This window comes from Ruditapes philippinarum, unplaced genomic scaffold (genome assembly GCF_026571515.1).
Source record: "Ruditapes philippinarum isolate M1 unplaced genomic scaffold, ASM2657151v2 ctg545_1_1_1_1, whole genome shotgun sequence".
NCBI lineage: Eukaryota > Metazoa > Mollusca > Bivalvia > Venerida > Veneridae > Ruditapes > Ruditapes philippinarum.
The window spans coordinates 59,124-78,348 of NW_026854153.1; positions in this window are offsets into that span (position 1 = coordinate 59,124).

A 19,225-nucleotide genomic window follows, 5' to 3' on the forward strand; every position below is an offset into this window, starting at 1 on the left:
TTATCTAATTTTTTTAAAGTTGAACGAGGCTGTAGACAAGGCGATCCAATTTCCCCATATATCTTCATTTTTATGTGCAGAAATATTAGCTATAAAAATTAGGCAAAGTAAAGATATTAAAGGTATTACAATAGACGTTGAGGAATATAAAATTTCACAATTTGCAGATGATACATCACTTTTATTAGATGGTTCAGAAAAATCACTAAATGCTTCTTTAAACTTGTTAAATACATTTTCAGAGATTTCCGGATTAAAAATAAATTTTGACAAAACCAAAGTTATCTGGATAGGCTCTTTAAAACAAGTACTAGATCAATTAAGACAAGATGGAAACTTACATGGGGTGATACACAGTTTAAATTGTTAGGTTTAGTATTTGATGTTGATTTAGAAAAAATGATTAACTTAAACTTTAATGAAAAACTACAGAAAGTAAAAAATAGTATTAGCCACTGGAAAAGAGAATGTTAACTCCAATTGGAAAAATTACTGTTGTTAAATCAATATTGCTTCCATTATTTACCCATTGTTTTACAAGTTTACCAACACCTAGTACTGTTTATTTGAAGACATTGAATGACTTATTTTATGATTTTATATGGGAGGGCAAGGCAAAAATAAACAATCAGTAATTACTAAAACATACAAAGAAGGTGGTTTAAATATGACTGACATTAATAGTTATGTTCATAGTTTAAAGATAAAATGGTTTAGAAGGTGTGTTAGTAATAGCAGCAGTAAATGTTATAAGCTAGTGAATACATTGATATTGGTAAAGTTTTTAACACAGGTAAAATGTTTTGTAAAGTAATTATCAGTAAGATTAAAAATGCTTTCTGGATTGATGTTTTAAAGGCTTATATGATGTTTATTGAAAAACTTTCTATAGATAATATAGAGCAAGTATTACATATGCCACTTTTTTACAATCATAATTTTTTATCTGGGAACAGATATATTTTCATTCAGATATTGTATGATAAAGGCATCAGATTTGTGAAAGATATTATTAATGAACAGGGTAATTTTGTAGATTTGAATTATTTAGAACAGGTAACATGTAAACAAGTGAATTTTTTACAATATCATAGTTTAAAACAGGCAATTAAATTTTATATGCAAACGCTAAATATGATGATTTGTAATAACTTGTTTAATGTTCAATACCCTATTATAAGTTGTTATATAAAACCTATTTTTGTTTATGAATAGTAATAAGAAATATGTATATGAAACTTTAGTTAAGAATTCGGATTTACCAACAAGTCAAGAAAAGTGGAACACATGCTTTATAGGTGATCACATTAATTGGCATTTAATTTATAGTTATGTTTTCCATTGTACAAAAGATTCATATATTCAGTGGTTCCAAACAAGAATTATTCATAGAATTATTGATACAAATTCACTTCTGTTTAAAATGAAAATTGTGAACAATAAAATGTGTACTTTTTGTAATTGTTATGAAGAAAAACTTTTGCATTTGTTTTGGGAATGTCACAAGATTCAAGGCCTTTTTCAATATCTGAAAGATAACATACATAATTTTGAAGAATGTTTCAACTGTAAATCAGTTATTTTAGGTTCAGAATCTAAAGATTTTAAATATGACATTTTTTTTTGGAACTAAAAAGATATATTTATTTGTCAAAGAGAAAAAAGGTGCTACCACATGTATTGGTTTTAAAAAATAGTCTTTAATTAGCATGGAATATTTATAAAAGATACAAACTAAACACAGAAGATGAAAATAATAGATGGCAATTAGTAAGATCTTTAATTGAATAAACTACACTGACATACTGAATTAGATAAATAAATTTAACCTGATAATACCATTCTTAATTAATGTTCTTACATTGTACATATGGTTTTATTATAATGTACTTACTCGAGGGTATAAAGCTATGTGTGTTGAAATATCTTTATTAAAAATGTATAAAATTATACCGATTTCCCCCCATACATACACAATGTAGTATATTGACAAAAATTCATGGTAACTTATACCTCTTCATATATATATATATATTATATATATATATTTTTTTTTTTCAATAACTGGCAGCAAAAATATAGCTTTATACTCAAATTTAGTAATTATTTTAATATTATGATGTAATGAGGTACTATTATATCTATAAATATGTACTATTATATGTTAAATGTAAAAAAAATTGAAATAAATGGGGTTACCCAGTTGGGGCCTGAAAAAAAAAAAAAAAAAAAAAAAAAAAAACAAAAAAAAACATGGAAACAGTCTGATCTGTAGGAATGACCAGTGAGTAAAATAGATGGTGGGAAACGCAGGTGGTCAGTTTTATTAGATGCCGCATGCAGGTAGCATCTAGTAGATATGCATTTGTCCATAAAGCAATGGTGAAAAATTTAGACTTGATTTTGTGTGTTTATACCCCCAAAAACGAAGTTTGGGGGGGTATATAGGAGTCACCCAGTGGTCGGTCGGTTGGTCGGGCGGTCGGTCGGTCCAGACGTCCGTTGCATTTTCCTTGTCCGGAGCATAACTTGAAAACTAATGGTTGGAATTCAATATAACTACATACAATGGTCAAGCACATTGAGAGGAAGTGCAGTGCACAAGAACCATAACTCTATCTTGACTAATTACAGAGTTATTGTCCTTTGTTACTTTTCCTTGTCCGGGGCATAACTTGAAAACTACTGGTTGGAATTCAAAACAACTTCATACAATTGTCAAACACAATAAGGGGAAGCGCAGTGCACAAGAACCATAACTCTATCTAAAGTAATTACAGAGTTATTGCCCTTTGTTGCTTTTCCATTGCTTTTTTTTTGTCTGTTGCATTTTCCTTGTCCGGAGTATAACTTGAAGACTAATGGTTGGAATTCAATATAACTACATACAATGGTCAAGCACATTGAGAGGAAGTGCAGTGCGTAAGAAACATAACTCTATCTTGACTAATTACAGAGTTATTGCCCTTTGTTGCTTTTCCATTGCCTTCTTTTTTTTTGTCCGGACCATAACTTGAAGACTAATGGTTGGAATTCAATATAACTACATACAATGGTCAAGCACATTGAGAGGAAGTGCAGTGCATAAGAACCATAACTCTATCTAAAGTAATTACAGAGTTATTGCCCTTTATTACTTTTCCATTGCTTTCTTTTGTCCGGACCATAACTTGAAGACTAATTGTTGCAATTCATTATAACTTCATACAATGGTCCAGCACATTGAGAGGAAGTGCAGTGCACAAGAACCATAACTCCATTTTGACTTATTACAGAGTTACTGCCCTTTGTTTCTTTTCCTTGTCCAGAGCATGACTTTAAAACTACTGGTTGGAATTCAAAACAACTTCATACAATGGCCAAGCACAATAAGGGGAAGTGCAGTGCACAAGAACCATAACTCCATCTTGACTAATTACAGAGTTATTGCCCTTTGTAACTTTTCCATTGCTTTCTTTTGTCCGGACCATAACTTGAAGACTTATTGTTGGAATTCATTATAACTTCATACAATGGTCAAGCACATTGAGAGGAAGTGCAGTGCATAAGAACCATAACTCCATCTTGACTAATTACAGAGTTACTGCCCTTTGTTACTTTTCCTTGTCCAGAGCATGACTTGAAAACTACTGGTTGGAATTCAAAACAACTTCATACAATGGTCCAGCACAATAAGGGGAAGTGCAGTGCACAAGAACCATAACTCCATCTTGACTAATTACAGAGTTATTGCCCTTTGTTACTTTTCCTTGTCCAGAGCATAACTTGAAAACTACTGTTTGGAATTCAATATAACAACATACAATGGTCAAGCACATTGAGAGGAAGTGCAGTGCATAAGAACCATAACTCTATCTAAAGTAATTACAGAGTTATTGCCCTTTATTACTTTTCCATTGCTTTCTTTTGTCCGGACCATAACTTGAAGACTAATAGTTGGAATTCAATATAACTACATACAATGGTCAAGCACATTGAGAGGAAGTGCAGTGCATAAGAACCATAACTCTATCTAAAGTAATTACAGAGTTATTGCCCTTTATTACTTTTCCATTGCTTTCTTTTGTCCGGACCATAACTTGAAGACTAATTGTTGCAATTCATTATAACTTCATACAATGGTCCAGCACATTGAGAGGAAGTGCAGTGCACAAGAACCATAACTCCATTTTGACTTATTACAGAGTTACTGCCCTTTGTTTCTTTTCCTTGTCCAGAGCATGACTTTAAAACTACTGCCGTCCGCAAACTTGTACCTGGATCATAACTTTTTTATTTCTTGGTGTATTGTCTTCATACTTGGCCACAACAACCCTTGGGACAAGACCTTTCAGTAGACCACACTAACCTTGACTTTCATCCATTAATGACCTTGACCTTCAAGGTTAAAAGTCCAATTTTTGCTTGTTCATGCTGTTATTGGCTGTAACTTTGTTATTTTTGAATGGATTGTCTTCAAACTTGAACATAATAATCTTCAATGATATCCCTTAAAAATAATCCGCCAGACCTTGACCTTCACTCATAAATGACCTTGACTTTGAAGGTCAAATTATTGAAATTTTCATTTTTTTGGCTATTATTGGCTGTAACTTTGTTATTTTTGAATGGATTGTCTTCAAACTTGAACATAATTATCTTCAGTGATATCCTTTAAAAATAACTAGACAGACCTTGGCCTTCACTCATAAATGACCTTGACTTTGAAGGTCAAATTATTGAAATTTTCATTTTTTTGGCTATTATTGGCTGTAACTTTGTTATTTTTGAATGGATTGTCTTGAAACTTGAACATAATAATCTTCAAAGATAACTGTTAAAAATATACCGAAAGACCTTGACCTTCACTCATTAATGACATTGTCTTTGAAGGTCAAATTATTGAAATTTTCATTGTTTTGGCAGTAACTGACTGTAACTTTGCTATTATTGAAGGGCTCAACTTCATATTATAACAGAAAAGGACCAGACCTTGTTGTTTATCAAACCCAAATTTGCTTGGGCTCTTTAATGACCTTGACCTTGAAGGTTAAATTGCTGAATTTTCTCAGATTTGTGCATTAAATGACCATAATTATATATTTATTGGTATGTGTGTGTATATATATATATATATTTACAACAACAACAACAACAAGAATTGCGTAATGTTTCTATTTATAGAGTTGCGTCATTGTTTCTATTTATAGAAATTGCGTCATTGTTTCTATTTTAAGAAATTGCGTCATTGTTTCTATTTTTTAGAAATTGCGTCATTGTTTCTATTTTTAGAAATTGCGTCATTGTTTCTATTGCATCATTGTTTCTATTTTTAGAAATTGCGTCATTGTTTCTATTTTTAGAAATTGCGTCATTGTTGCTATTTTTAGAAATTGCGTCATTGTTGCTATTTTTAGAAATTGCGTCATTGTTTCTATTTTTAGAAATTGCATCATTGTTTCTATTTTTAGAAATTGCGTCATTGTTTCTATTTTAAGAAATTGCGTCATTGTTTCTATTTTAAGAAATTACGTCATTGTTTCTATTTTTAGAAATTGCGTCATTGTTTCTATTTAAGAAATTGCATCATTGTTGCTATTTGTCATTGTTGCTATTTTTAGAAATTGCGTCATTGTTGCTATTTTTAGAAATTGCGTCATTGTTGCTATTTTTAGAAATTGCGTCATTGTTGCTATTTTTAGAAATTGCGTCATTGTTGCTATTTTAAAAATTGCGTCATTGTTTCTATTTTTTAGAAATTGCGACATTGTTTTTATTTTTAGAAATTGCATCATTGTTTCTATTGATAGAAATTGCGTCATTGTTGCCACTTTTAGAAATTGCGTCATTGTTGCTATTTTTTAGAAATTGCGTCATTGTTGCTATTTTTAGAAATTGCGTCATTGTTTCTATTTATAGAAATTGCGTCATTGTTTCTATTTTTAGAAATTGCGTCATTGTTTCTATTTTTAGAAATTGCGTCATTGTTTCTATTTTTAGAAATTGCGTCATTGTTTCTATTTTTAGAAATTGCGTCATTGTTGCTATTTTTAGAAATTGCGTCATTGTTTCTATTTATAGAAATTGCGTCATTGTTGCCACTTTTAGAAATTGCGTCATTGTTGCTATTTTTAGAAATTGTGTCATTGTTGCTATTTTTAGAAATTGCGTCATTGTTTCTATTTATAGAAGTTGCATCATTGTTGCTATTTTTAGAAATTGCGTCATTGTTTCTATTTTTAGAAATTGTGTCATTGTTGCTATTTGTCATTGTTGCTATTTTTTGGAAATTGCGTCATTGTTGCTATTTTTAGAAATTGCGTCATTGTTGCTATTTTTAGAAATTGTGTCATTGTTGCTATTTTTAGAAATTGCGTCATTGTTTCTATTTATAGAAATTGCGTCATTGTTGCTATTTTAGAAATTGTGTCATTGTTTCTATTTTTAGAAATTGCGTCATTGTTTCTATTTTTAGAAATTGCGTCATTGTTTCTATTTATAGAAATTGCGTCATTGTTGCCATTTTTAGAAATTGCGTCATTGTTGCTATTTTTAGAAATTGCGTCATTGTTGCTATTTTTAGAAATTGCGTCATTGTTTCTATTTTTAGAAATTGCATCATTGTTGCTATTTTTAGAAATTGCGTCATTGTTGCTATTGTTAGAAATTGCGTCATTGTTGTTATTTTTTAGAAATTGCGTCATTGTTTCTATTGCGTCATTGTTTCTATTTTTAGAAATTGCGTCATTGTTTCTATTTTTAGAAATTGCGTCATTGTTGCTATTTTTAGAAATTGCGTCAATGTTTCTATTTTTAGAAATTGCCTCAATGTTTCTATTTTTAGAAATTGCGTCATGTTGCTATTTTCAGAAATTGCGTCATGTTGCTATTTTTAGAAAGTGCGTAATGTTGCTATTTTTAGAAATTGCGTAATGTTACTATTCATATATACATACAAAATATATAAACAAAACTAATGTGACAAGACAGACCATCTAAATTTATAAAAGGAAACGTTAAGATATGTTCAAACCTTTCTATGTTTGCGTTTAGAAAAAGTAAAAAGTCGAGCTTTGCCCCCGCCCGGCGGTGGCTCTTGTCTTATTTAAAAAAAAACAAGCTGTGTTCAAAAACTCATAAGCAACATCTTTATTTTTTTTAAATCGTAATTTCTTGTGATTAAGAGTCATTTTGGTAAGCGTAAGAAAATAATGATTATGGTAAGACAGACTGAGAAGAGAGCCAGCTTTATATGAAACGACACAAAATCTGATTTGAAGTACTTATAAAAAAATAAGTTTGAAACTTTCTGACAAGGGAAGGCAAGCTACCATTACTTGTTTATCAACATAGCTTCCAGATATTGCTAGTCATATCTTTGAGAAAAAAAATCTTATGGGTTAATTTTCTCAAAGAAATAAGTTTAAGAAAAATGAAATTGGTCTTCGTTTAAACATTACAGTACGGGTCGATTTTTAAATTTCAAATACCAAGGCCAACAATTTGTTGATTAATTAATTCATGTTTTAATTTCATAAGTGTAATTCAGTAAAACATTTATTTCAACAAAAGTATTATATATACATACATTATTTAAACAAGTACTGATGAAAAGAAAGAACAATACTTATTTGAAAAATAAATGTAAAACTATTTCAAATTGTGTCTAGGGTAAAAGCTAAGAACAGGTTCTGTTAAAACAGATTTAGCACTATTGCAGTCAACTTGAATCTCTGCATGCACTCTATCCCCGCAAACAGGTGATACCGTTTGAGTCTCATCACTTTTGTTATGACACTTTTTTATATTGATCCCCATACGAAAACAATTTCGTCCAGGAAAACACTGACAGATATTGCAGTCATGCTGCAAGTTTGTTTCCTGTCTACTTTGTAATCAATAAAATTTATATCTAGGAAATGCCCATAACAAATCTTGATAATGTTAAGAACTTTGTATAGGTGATGATCACCAGATTCTTTCCAAAGATAAAATAGTATTATACAGGACCTCCAACATAAAAATGTTATGCTATTATGTATAGACCATTCTTAATATTCTACAGCTATTTTTAGAATATTAACCAGAACGAGGCTTAACTGGCAAGCTGATAAGCCAGTATTAGCTGTTAGCAAACATGAGTGCATACAGTGAAATTGACTTATCTTTGGTTCCTGACATTATTTTCTCATTTGTAGAAATAATTATATTAAACAAAACAAAGGTTCACCAGGACGTACAGAAATCACCCTATGAAAATTCAATTATATTTGTGAGGTTCCATTTATGATTTAAGAGATGAGTAAGAAAAGAGATTTTTTTTACTTTCAGTTTCAAGTTTGCTGTCATAAATATATTTCCTAACATAAAATAAGGTTTATATATATATATATATAACTGCGGTATTTTGTTTAATATAATCTTATATAGTTATTCTGTTTATTTACGGATTCTTGATGGCAACATAAAGGTAATTGCAAATTGAATCTTACAGATAAGCCCCAAATGACATGTGGAAAATCTTTATCAGATGTGTATTGGGCAGATTTTATCAAACATGTATTGACTCATTTATAAACATTTTTTACCATAGTACATGTATCTAAAATAAACTAATGCCTAGCAAAACTCTGTGTTTACATGTACTTTATGAATTTTAATTGGTATTTCCAGCAGATAATAATTGCGCAATATACGGAAAATGTCACAGATAACAGAGAAAGAATGAATTTTCTTATCTATTTCAAAATTTTAGTAAAGACTCAAGTTTAATACTTCCTTATGATATTGTTTTTAGCTCACAAAGTGACAGGGTGAGCTTTTGTGATCGCTTTTCGTCTGGCGTCCGTCTGTCGACCGTCCGTCCGTAAACTTTTACTTTAAATGGCAGCTCCTCATAAACCACTAAGCCAATTTCATACAAACTTAACAGGAATGGTCCTTTGGTGGTCACCTTTGAAAAATGTTCAAAGAATTTAATTCCATGCAGAACTCTGGTTGCCATGGCAACAGAAAGAACAAACTTTAAATATCTTCTTTTAAAAAACCCAAAGAGCTAGAGCTTGGATATTTGGCATGAAACATCTTCAAGTGAGTGTCTACCACATTTGTTCAAATAAAAGCCCTGGAGTCAAAATTGGCCCCGCCCCAGGGGGTCATTGATTTTCCCTATATGCATATAGTAAAAACTTAAAAAATCTTCATTGAAAAAACCCAAATAGCTAGAGTTTAGATATTAAGCATGAAACATTTTCTAGTGAGTGTCTACAAAGTTTGTTCAAATAAAAGCCCTTGGGTCAAAATTGGCCTCGCTCCTGGGGGTCATTGATTTTCCTTTTTTGTGTATAGCAAAAACTTAAAATTCTTCTTTGAAAAAACCCAAATAGCTAGAATTTAGATATTAAGCATGAAATATCTTGTAGTAAGTGTCTACAAAATTTGTTCAAATAAAAGCCCTTGGGTCAAAACTGGCCCTGCCCCAGGGGTGTCATTGTTTTTAACTATATGTGTATAGTAAAAACTTAAAAAATCTTCTTTTAAAAAACCCAATGAGCTAGAGCTTAGATGTTTAGCATGAAACATCTTCTTATGGGTATCTACCAAGTTTGTTCAAATAAAAGCCCTTGGGTTAAAATTGGCCCTGCCCGGGGGGGGGGATCATTGTTTTTCATTATATGTGTGTAGTAAAAACTTAACATCATGAAACATCTTCTAATGGGTGTCTTCCAAGTTTGTTCAAATAAAAGCCCTGGGGTTTAAACTGGCCCCGCTCCGGGGGCCTATATACAGGTGAGCGACCTCACGGCCATCATGGCCCTCTTGTTTGTATCTTTTTATTTATTAAAATACCAATATATGTACATAATATGAACAATATAATACTAAGACAGACTATTACATGTTGTCCATGATTGCACTGTGGGTCCATTAAAATAAGCAAGTATACAATCATGCTACTGTCCATACTGGTTGACAGAACCAAGAGGAAATGAAATAGGTGTGTCAAACAGATGATAATCTTTCATTCTTTTGGTGGTTTGGCTACTTGCTCAGCCTCTCTCACTTCATTTAGTGTAAATTTGCCTGGAATATTCAATGACACTTCCCTTTCTGAAAGTATCTTACTTAATGTAAACCCTTTACCAGTCATCACATCATCACCATTTTCAACACGTTCAACTGGCAGGCATCCAGTATATATATGTGACACATATGTTATAATATTACGGTGTGCTACATCAAGCAAACATGTGCATGTTCCTTTGTAATTTCAATAAAAACTCAGCTGAGTTTCAGGGTCTTTACATCTTTTTTTAGTCCAGTTCAAGCATTAGCTTTCTTCCTGTGTTTCTGTAGACCAATAAGATGTAGATGGTTGGCAATTGGTACTTGTTGCACTATTTTCTTCACCTTTATTATGGACAATGCTGAAATATATATACCGGTATTATACCAAACATATTATTCATTCAGTATCGGTCAGAATTTAAATGATTTTTTTCTATAAGTAAATACATTAATTAAACATAAGAAAGCGTTACATTATATGTATTTAAATGAAATTATGAATATATGAGTTAAATCAGTGTCTTTGTCATAAAAATTATTTATCAATGAGCATTTTCTTTGGTGAAAGAATTTTTCTTTTAAGTGGCCTTCTAGGAGTTGTTTGTTCAACCCAATTAAACACCGATGGAATTTCAGTCTTTTTCTAAGTGGAGTCCAGTTTTCAGTTTAAAATGTTTGGAACACACAACAGTAGATGCAGTGACCTAAAATATATAACATACATTTAAAATTAGGAATGATATGGTAACTATTAGTCAACTTCAATCATCTGTTTGCAACATAAATTTAAATTGATAATAATTTGCAGTAAAGTTTCAATTGATATAACTGTTAGATTAAAAGCAAGCAGGTCTCCCACTATTTTAGTCTAAATTTACAAAATTTGTATTTTTACAAAAAAAATATTATTCTGTTCATATATTGGTAAGATTGACTTTACAAAATATTTGTATATGCCCGAAAGGGCATATAACGTTATACCCCCTGGCGTCCCATGGTCCCATACCGTGGGATTCAATTTCAGGTCTGTCGCTCACTCACTTCCTGTTTATCGACTTAGAAAATTTTCGACTTTAATGGTCAATGGTAGGAAATTTTCGTAACAGTTTTCTCAGCAATTACTTATCACAGCCTCTTGATTTTTGGCATACAGCATTGACACGTAGTCCCATACCGTGGGATTAGATATCAGATCTGTCGCCTATCCACTTCCTGTTTATCGACTTAGTTAATGGTCAATTGTAGGAAATTTTCGTAACAGTTTTCTGAGCAACTACTTATCACAGCCTCTTGATATGTGGCATACAGCATTGACACATGGTCCCATAATTTGGTATTTTATTTCAGGTTTGTGCTCATCCACTTCCTGTTTACTGACTCAGTTAAATCTTCGACATTAATGGTCAGTGGTAAATTTCTTTCTTTACATCACATGCATAAACAACAATTTTTCAGTCACAACTAAAATTCGAACACATTCCAAATTGTGCGGCACTGATGTGATGTCAGACTGATTTGCATTAAGTCACACATTGTATTAACTTCAACTTCTGCAAAATGTCATACTTGATTAATCGTCAGATATTTTAAAAAAATACTGAATCTACTGGTTTTTAATTGTAACCTGGTAAATTGTGCAACTTTAACTACTAGTACATTGAAATAGTCAATGATTTAAAATAATGATCAATTCTTTTCTGAGCAAGTTATTTTTTTTTAGTATTGGCTATAGAGTTTTCACCTTTTACCCCAGTCTTAGGTGTAATGAAAAATAACTATTTAAATGATACACTCAAACTTGACATAGAGGTCTTTATCAATAAAATCTTAATTTGTTATCAAGCTGGCTGATCTAGACATGTTTCAATATGTTGTAATATTATAAAATGGTGAAGGCTGTGATGGTTGGATGCATTTATCAATTTGCAACCTAATTAGAGAATACTTTGTTCCTCTAAGTTCACGGCACTTAACGCTTTGAAACAAGAAAGAAAACAACAAATGGAACTTATGGTACAAAAATCGTCATAAGATGTGACATACAGGTATTTTCTGTTGAATGACACAAGGAAACAACAATATGTTCAGTCAAAGCCAGTTTAAATAGGCCAAACGTCGACCATATGTCGGCCTTTTTGAAAACAGTATGTCATCATTTAAATCGCGGTAAATGCTGTTTCACTTCATTTTTTAGCACACCTGAAGATCGTTGAATGTTCGTCGTCCGTCCACATTTGTTTGTTAACACTCTAGCGGTCAATCATCATCAAACTTTGTCAGGATGCTTGTCTAGGTAATTGCTCGATTTAGTTCGAACATGGGTCATCTCGGATGAAAAACTACACAATCATGTAGGTCACAGGAGCTAAAAATGAAAAATCTTGTTAACACTCTAGTGGCTACTGTTTTGATCGAAATATCCTGGAAGTAAGTCTCACCGTGGGTAAGCAACTGTGGTCACGTGACCACAAAAGTCAACGTACACGGCCAAAATAGCTCGGCTGGGGTAAGTTTTTTAGTGATTATTTTTCTATCGAGCCAATTCAAATAATTCTACATAGCCTACCGACAGCGGCAGTTCCGATGCTTTCTAATAATGTATTTGATGCCGTCCAACATTTTGTATTTTATGAGATCATTCAAAAACAATGTTTACAATTTGTCGATGACAACGTACACACTATTGTGTAAAAGTGTTGATACTAAGTTAATAAACGATACGCAGGTCAGTGCTAAGTAAAATTTCACGTTCTAAAATGTAAATGTATATATAATGAAAAAAGAACTGGTTTCTTGCTGTCATTTTTGTATTTGTTTAAAAATTGACCAAGTTACAGAAAAGTCAACGTACACATACTGTCTAGAAAGTGTCAACGTACACACTCACAATTTAGTTTGATAGTGGTCTAGCTGAACATGGGGCTGCAACTTCGGAGTAGGTGGCTTTTTCCAACAAAAAATTGGCCATCAATTTAGATTGCCCTCTCAAACTGTATATATTAATTACTATTTTCTTTACAAAGGAAATAGTTAAGAGTGCATTCATTTCATCGCAAATAAGCTTAAACAACCTTTAACTTTTTTATATTATTTATTTGTACTTTTGTTGTTTAGAAGACAAATTTCCAGTCACTCAGACTGCTAAATGATTTGCTGAAACAGCAATTTTATACTGTATTAATTTAGATCATTTTACAGTCATTTAATAACGAAAACAGCCAGGATAAGCGTCTACAAAAGTACAAATAAATAACATAATAAAAAGTTAAAGGTTGTTTAAGCTTATTTGTGATGATATGAATGTACTTGCAACTTTTTTCCTTTGTATAAACCTGTACTTATATACAGTTTGAGAGGGCAATCTAAATTGAAAGCCAACATTTTGTTAGAAAAAGCCTACTACTCAGAAGTTGAAGTCTCATGTCCAGACCACTCTCAAACTAAATTGTGTGTACGTTGACATTTCTGTAAGTTGGTCAATTTTTGTGTCGCCTCTACGGAGTAGTGGCGACATATATGGATCACTTCTCCGTCGTCTGTCTGTCCGTCTGTCTGTCTGTCTGTCTGTCCGTCCGTCCGTCACAAAACTTGTCTGGACAACTCCTCATAAACTACTGGTGCAATTTCATCCAAACTTTACAGGAATGATCAGTACCATGTCTAGTTGTGCATATTGTCAGCATTTTCCGGTTCAATGATTTTTGAGTTATGGCCCTTTAATAATTTTTAGCTCGACTATTCGAATAATATGAGAGCTATTGTAGTCGCCCCGGCGTCGGCGTCGGCGTCAGCGTCCGCGTCGGCGTCTGCGTTGGTTAAAGTTTTTTGTAAAGTCAAATATCTCAATCATTACTTGAGATATTCAATTGAAACTTACAATACTTATTTATAGTAACAAGGTACATCAGATTGACAAGTTGGATAACTCTGCCTACAATATTGACAGAATTATGCCCCTTTGGAACTTAGAAATTTTGGTTAAAGTTTTTTTGTAAAGTCAAATATCTCAATTATTGCTTGAGATATTCAATTGGAATTTAAAATACTTTTTTATAGTAACAATGTTCATCAGTTTGCAAAATTGCATAACTCTGCCTGCAATATTTGCAGAATTATTTGCCCCTTTGAAACTTAGAAAATTTGGTTAAAGGTTAAAGGTCTTCAAAGATATTTACTTGAAACTTTACACATGCACTTAGGGTCATAATTGGAGGGTCATAATTGTATGTCACTGACCAAGTTCCATAACTCTATCTTGCATTAAGGCTGATTCATATCCCCTTTTCTACTTGTCTATTGGTTAATGTTTACATGCAAGTTTTACATATCTCAATAACTATTCAAGATATTTATTTAAAACTTCACATATGCATTTAGGGTCATAATTGTAGGTCACTGACAAAGATCCATAATTCTATCTTGCATTTAGGCTGATTTTTCTCCCCTTTTTCAACTTAGAAATTCATGGTAAAGTTTTGCTTGTAAGCTGTTATCTCAATTACTACTGAAGGGTTTGTGCCTTTTTTTGGACAATTTTATGCATTCATAATAATAAAGCAGTGATTTACTTGATAAAACATCTTAATTAGAAGCCTTTGTACCTTTTCTGTCAAATTTATGTATTCATAGGTAATTAGTTTTATTATATTCAATAAAACACCCTTGTGACATTACCTTCCGAATAGTCAAGCCAATACTGTACAATTAGACTCTCTCTAAGGCCTATAACATGAATTTATAATTTTTTTTTAGCCCTTTTGTGATCTTAAAAAATTTAACATTATCAAGGCTCTTTTACTATCAAGCACTTAGAATAGTCGAGCGTGCTGTCCTACCGACAGCTCTTGTTAATTTTAAAGTTTGCCCGGACTACTTCTCTTATACCACTAATGCAATTTCAATGAAACTTTACAGGATTGATCTGTAGCTCAAGTCCTTGCGCATATTGCACGGGTTTTCCGGTTGAATGATTTTTGGCCAAGTTATGGCCCTTTGATAAAAATGTGTTTTTTTCTGTGTGTTGCCAGATGCACAAAAGCTTGTCCGGACTACTCCTCATAAACTACTGGTGCAATTTCATCCAAACTTTACAGGAATGAACAATACCAAGTCTAGTTGTGCATATTGTCAGCATTTTCCGGTTCATTGATTTTTGTCAGAGTTATGGCCCTTTAATAATTTTTATTTTTAAAGTTTGTCCGGACTACTTCTCTTATACCACTAATGCAATTTCAATGAAACTTTACAGGATTGATCTGTAGCTCAAGTCCTTGCGCATATTGCACGGGTTTTCTGGTTGAATGATTTTTGGCCGAGTTATGGCCCTTTGATAAAAAGGTGTTTTTTTCTGTGTGTTGCCAGATACGCAAAAGCTTGTCCGGACTACTCCTCATAAACTACTGGTGCAATTTTATCCAAACTTTACAGGAATGATCAGTACCAAGTCTAGTTGTGCACTGTCTGTCTGTCTGTCCGTCTGTCACAAAATTTGTCCCAACATGAAATTGGCCATCATGAGGCGACACATGTGATTACTGATCGCTCTTGTTAAATAAATACAAAAAATGAGAGCAGGAAACCAGATCTTTTTTCATTAAAACATTCACTTATTTATTTTAAGACCTGAAATTTTACTTAGAACTGACATGTGTATCGTTTATTAAGTTATTATCAACACTTTTACACAATAGTGTGTACGATGTCATCGACAATTTGCAAATATTGTTTGAATGTTCTCATAAAATACAAAACGTTAGACGAAACTAAATACTTTTTTAGAAAGCATCGGAACTGCTGCGGTCGGTAGGCTATGTAGCATAATTTCAATGGGCTGGAAAGAAAAATAATCACTAAAAACTTACCTCAGCGGAGCTATTTTGACCGTGTACGTTGACTTTTGTGGTCACATGACCAAAGTTGCTGACCCACGGTGAGTCTGAACGTTTGTTTTGATAATTTCTAGGTCAAGTTTGAATATGGATTATCGGGGTCAAAAACTAGGTCACACCACCCAAATATGGAAAAACCCTGTTAACACTCTAGTGGTCATATATTTGCCTCAATCATCATCAAACTTTGTCAGGATGCTTGTCTAGGTAATTGCTTGGATGGTTTCGTACATTAGTCATTTCGGATGAAAAACCAGGTCACAGGAGCTAAAATAGGAAAATCTTGTGGCTACTGTTTTGATCAAAATATCCTTGAAATTGGTCTAAAAGTTTGTTTTAATGATTTCTAGGTCAAGTGCAAATATGGATCAGCTGGGGTCAAAAAGTAGCTCTCACCACCCAAATATGGAAAACCTTGTGAACACTCGATGGTCTCATTTTTGACTCAATTGTATTCAAACTTGGCCAGGATGCTTGTCTGGGTAATTGTCTGGATGAGTTCTAACATTGGTTTTTTCGGATTTAAAACTAGGTCACAGGAGTTAAAAATAGAAAATCTTGTTGGCACAATCATGTAGGTCACAGGAGCTAAAAATTAAAAATCTTGTTAACACTTTAGTGGCTACTGTTTTGATCCTGGAAATTGGTCTGAAAGTTTGTTTTGATGATTTCTAGGTTTGAATATGGGTCACCTGGAGTCAAAAACAATGTCACACCGCTATTATATGGAAAAAACCTTGTTAACACTCTAGAGGCTACATTTTTACTTAACTGTCATGAAACTTAGTCAGGATGCTTGTCTGGGTTATTGCTCGGATGAGTTTGATGGGTCTCTTGTTTCATGTTTCAGCTTAAATTTCTACATGTTATTTTCCTATAAACATGTCAATTCTGACCAATTTTAACACCAGTCACATAAGAATATGCCATTACCGTGAAATAAGCGATGACGCGGAATTAGTGATGTTGAGTATACTAAGAAGAGACGCCACAAAGTTTTAACTGCCCTTTTTGTACACATGAACAGAAGCTTTACCATTACATTGCACATTGAACATTAAAACATTTAGTGTAAGTTTTTTTTAATCTTAAAAAAACACTGGTGGCAGTATCAGTGTTTGGACACCCAACCCCACTCCGCCCCTGGACCCCTGCTACAACCCTAAAAAATAATTCAACACTCTTAAGGTTTACCATTAGATACCAAATTCAAAACCACCGAAAAAACAATTTTTTTCCACTATCAAAATTATAGTTATAGATAAATTTAAAAATCTTCTTGTAAAGACTCAAAAGGCATAGAGCTTAGATATTTTGCATAAGGAATTGTCTGGTAGACCTCTACCAAGATTGTTCAAATTATAGACCTGGGGTCAAAATCGGCCCCGCCCCGGGGTCATTGATTTTCACTATACATGTATGTACATATTGTAAAAACTTAAAATGCCTTCTTGTAAAGACCCAAAAGGCCTAGAGCTTAGATATTTTGCTTAAGGCATTGTCTTGTAGACCTCTACCAAGATTGATCAAATCATAGCCCTGGGGTCAAAATCGGCCCCGCCCCGGGGGTCATTGGTTTCCCTTATATGTAAATAGTAAAAACTTATAGTAAAAACTTAAAAAAAAATTCTTCTAGCAATTGACAAATGCTAGAGGTTAGATATTTTGCATGAAACATTGTTAAGCGAACTTCTAGCAAGATTGTTCAAATTATAGCCCCGGGGTTAAAAATTGCCATCGCCCCGGGGGGTCATAGATTTTCAATATATACATATAGTAAAAAATCTAATTGTCTAAAGGTACAAGGCTTAGAGCTTTAATATTTGTTAAATGATATCATCTATAGGTACTCTACCAAAGTTGTTCAAATTTTGCCTCTAGTGTCAAAATTAGCCCCGCCCCGGGGACCATAGGTTTTCCTTATATGTATATAGTAAAAACTTTAAAAAATATCTTCTCTAAAATTACAAATGCTAGAGTTAAGATATTTTGCAGGGACATTATGTAGTGAACCTCTAGCAAGATTGTTCAAATTATAGCCCTGGGCTCAAAATAGGCCCACCCCCAGGGGTCATTGATTTTCACTATATACATATAGTAAGAAATCAAAAAATCTTATTGTCTGAAGGTACAAGGCTTAGAGCTTTTGATATTTGGTATATTATATCATCTATGGGTCCCCTACTCCCTGTTTTAATTATGCCCTAGTGTAAAAATTGCCCTGCCCCTGCCCCTGAATTGACAAAGGCTAGAGGTTAAATATATGGCATGAGACTTTGAGAAGTGAACCTTTACCAAGATTGTTCAAATCATAGCCGGTTCCGCCCCGGGGGTCATTGATTTTCATTATGTACATATTGTAAAAAAATAAAAAATATTTTTGTCTGAAGGTACAAGGCATAGATCTTTGATGTTTGTTATATAATATCATCTATAGGTCCTATTCCAAAGTTGTTCAAATTTTTCCCCTGGTTTCAAAATTGGCCCTGCCCGGGGTCAGTGATTCTCATTATGTACACATAGTAAAAACAGAAAATAAAACAAATGTTTTCTGAATGGGAGAAAGCTACAGCTTAGATATTTGTCTTGAAATGTTGTTTGGTGAACCTGTATCAAGATTGGTTTTAATTAAACTTGGGGTCCAAATTTTGCCTCGCCCAAGGGGACAGTGACCTCCTTTTTTGTCCTTTAATGTACAGCAATGAAATTTTGACCATGTGCACAGTTTTAGTTGTAAAATTGAACTTTGATATCAGGTGACCTAGATTTTGATGATGTGACCTACTTTCTTGTCCTTTGATGTACAGCTATGAAATTTGAACCATGTGCACAGATTAAGATTTAAAGTGAACTTTGATTACAGTTGACCTAGATTTTGACAAAGTGTCTTACTGTGTTGTCCTTTGATGTAGTCATGAAATTTAGGCTGTGTGAAATATGACCTTCGCTACCAAATTCACTAGACTAGAGTGCATTGATATATTCCTACTCTGATCTTTTATTGAGTTAACAACAGATTTTACCACTAATCTGATAATAAGAATTAGATAGGTTAGGGATCTATGCATTATGACAATCTTCAAATTATTATAGAAACAAAAAAAATATGTTCCTACACTACTATTTAGTGTTGTATTAATGCGGTGGCATAGCATTTTTCTCAAATGCAATCTTGTTTTTTCAGTGTTTTAGCAGGGTTACTGGGCCGGGTCGAGGTGGGCTGTCAAAACACTGATGCTGCCACCTGTGGAAAAAAACTGTTGAAAATCGTTGAATAGACTGTTGAGAAA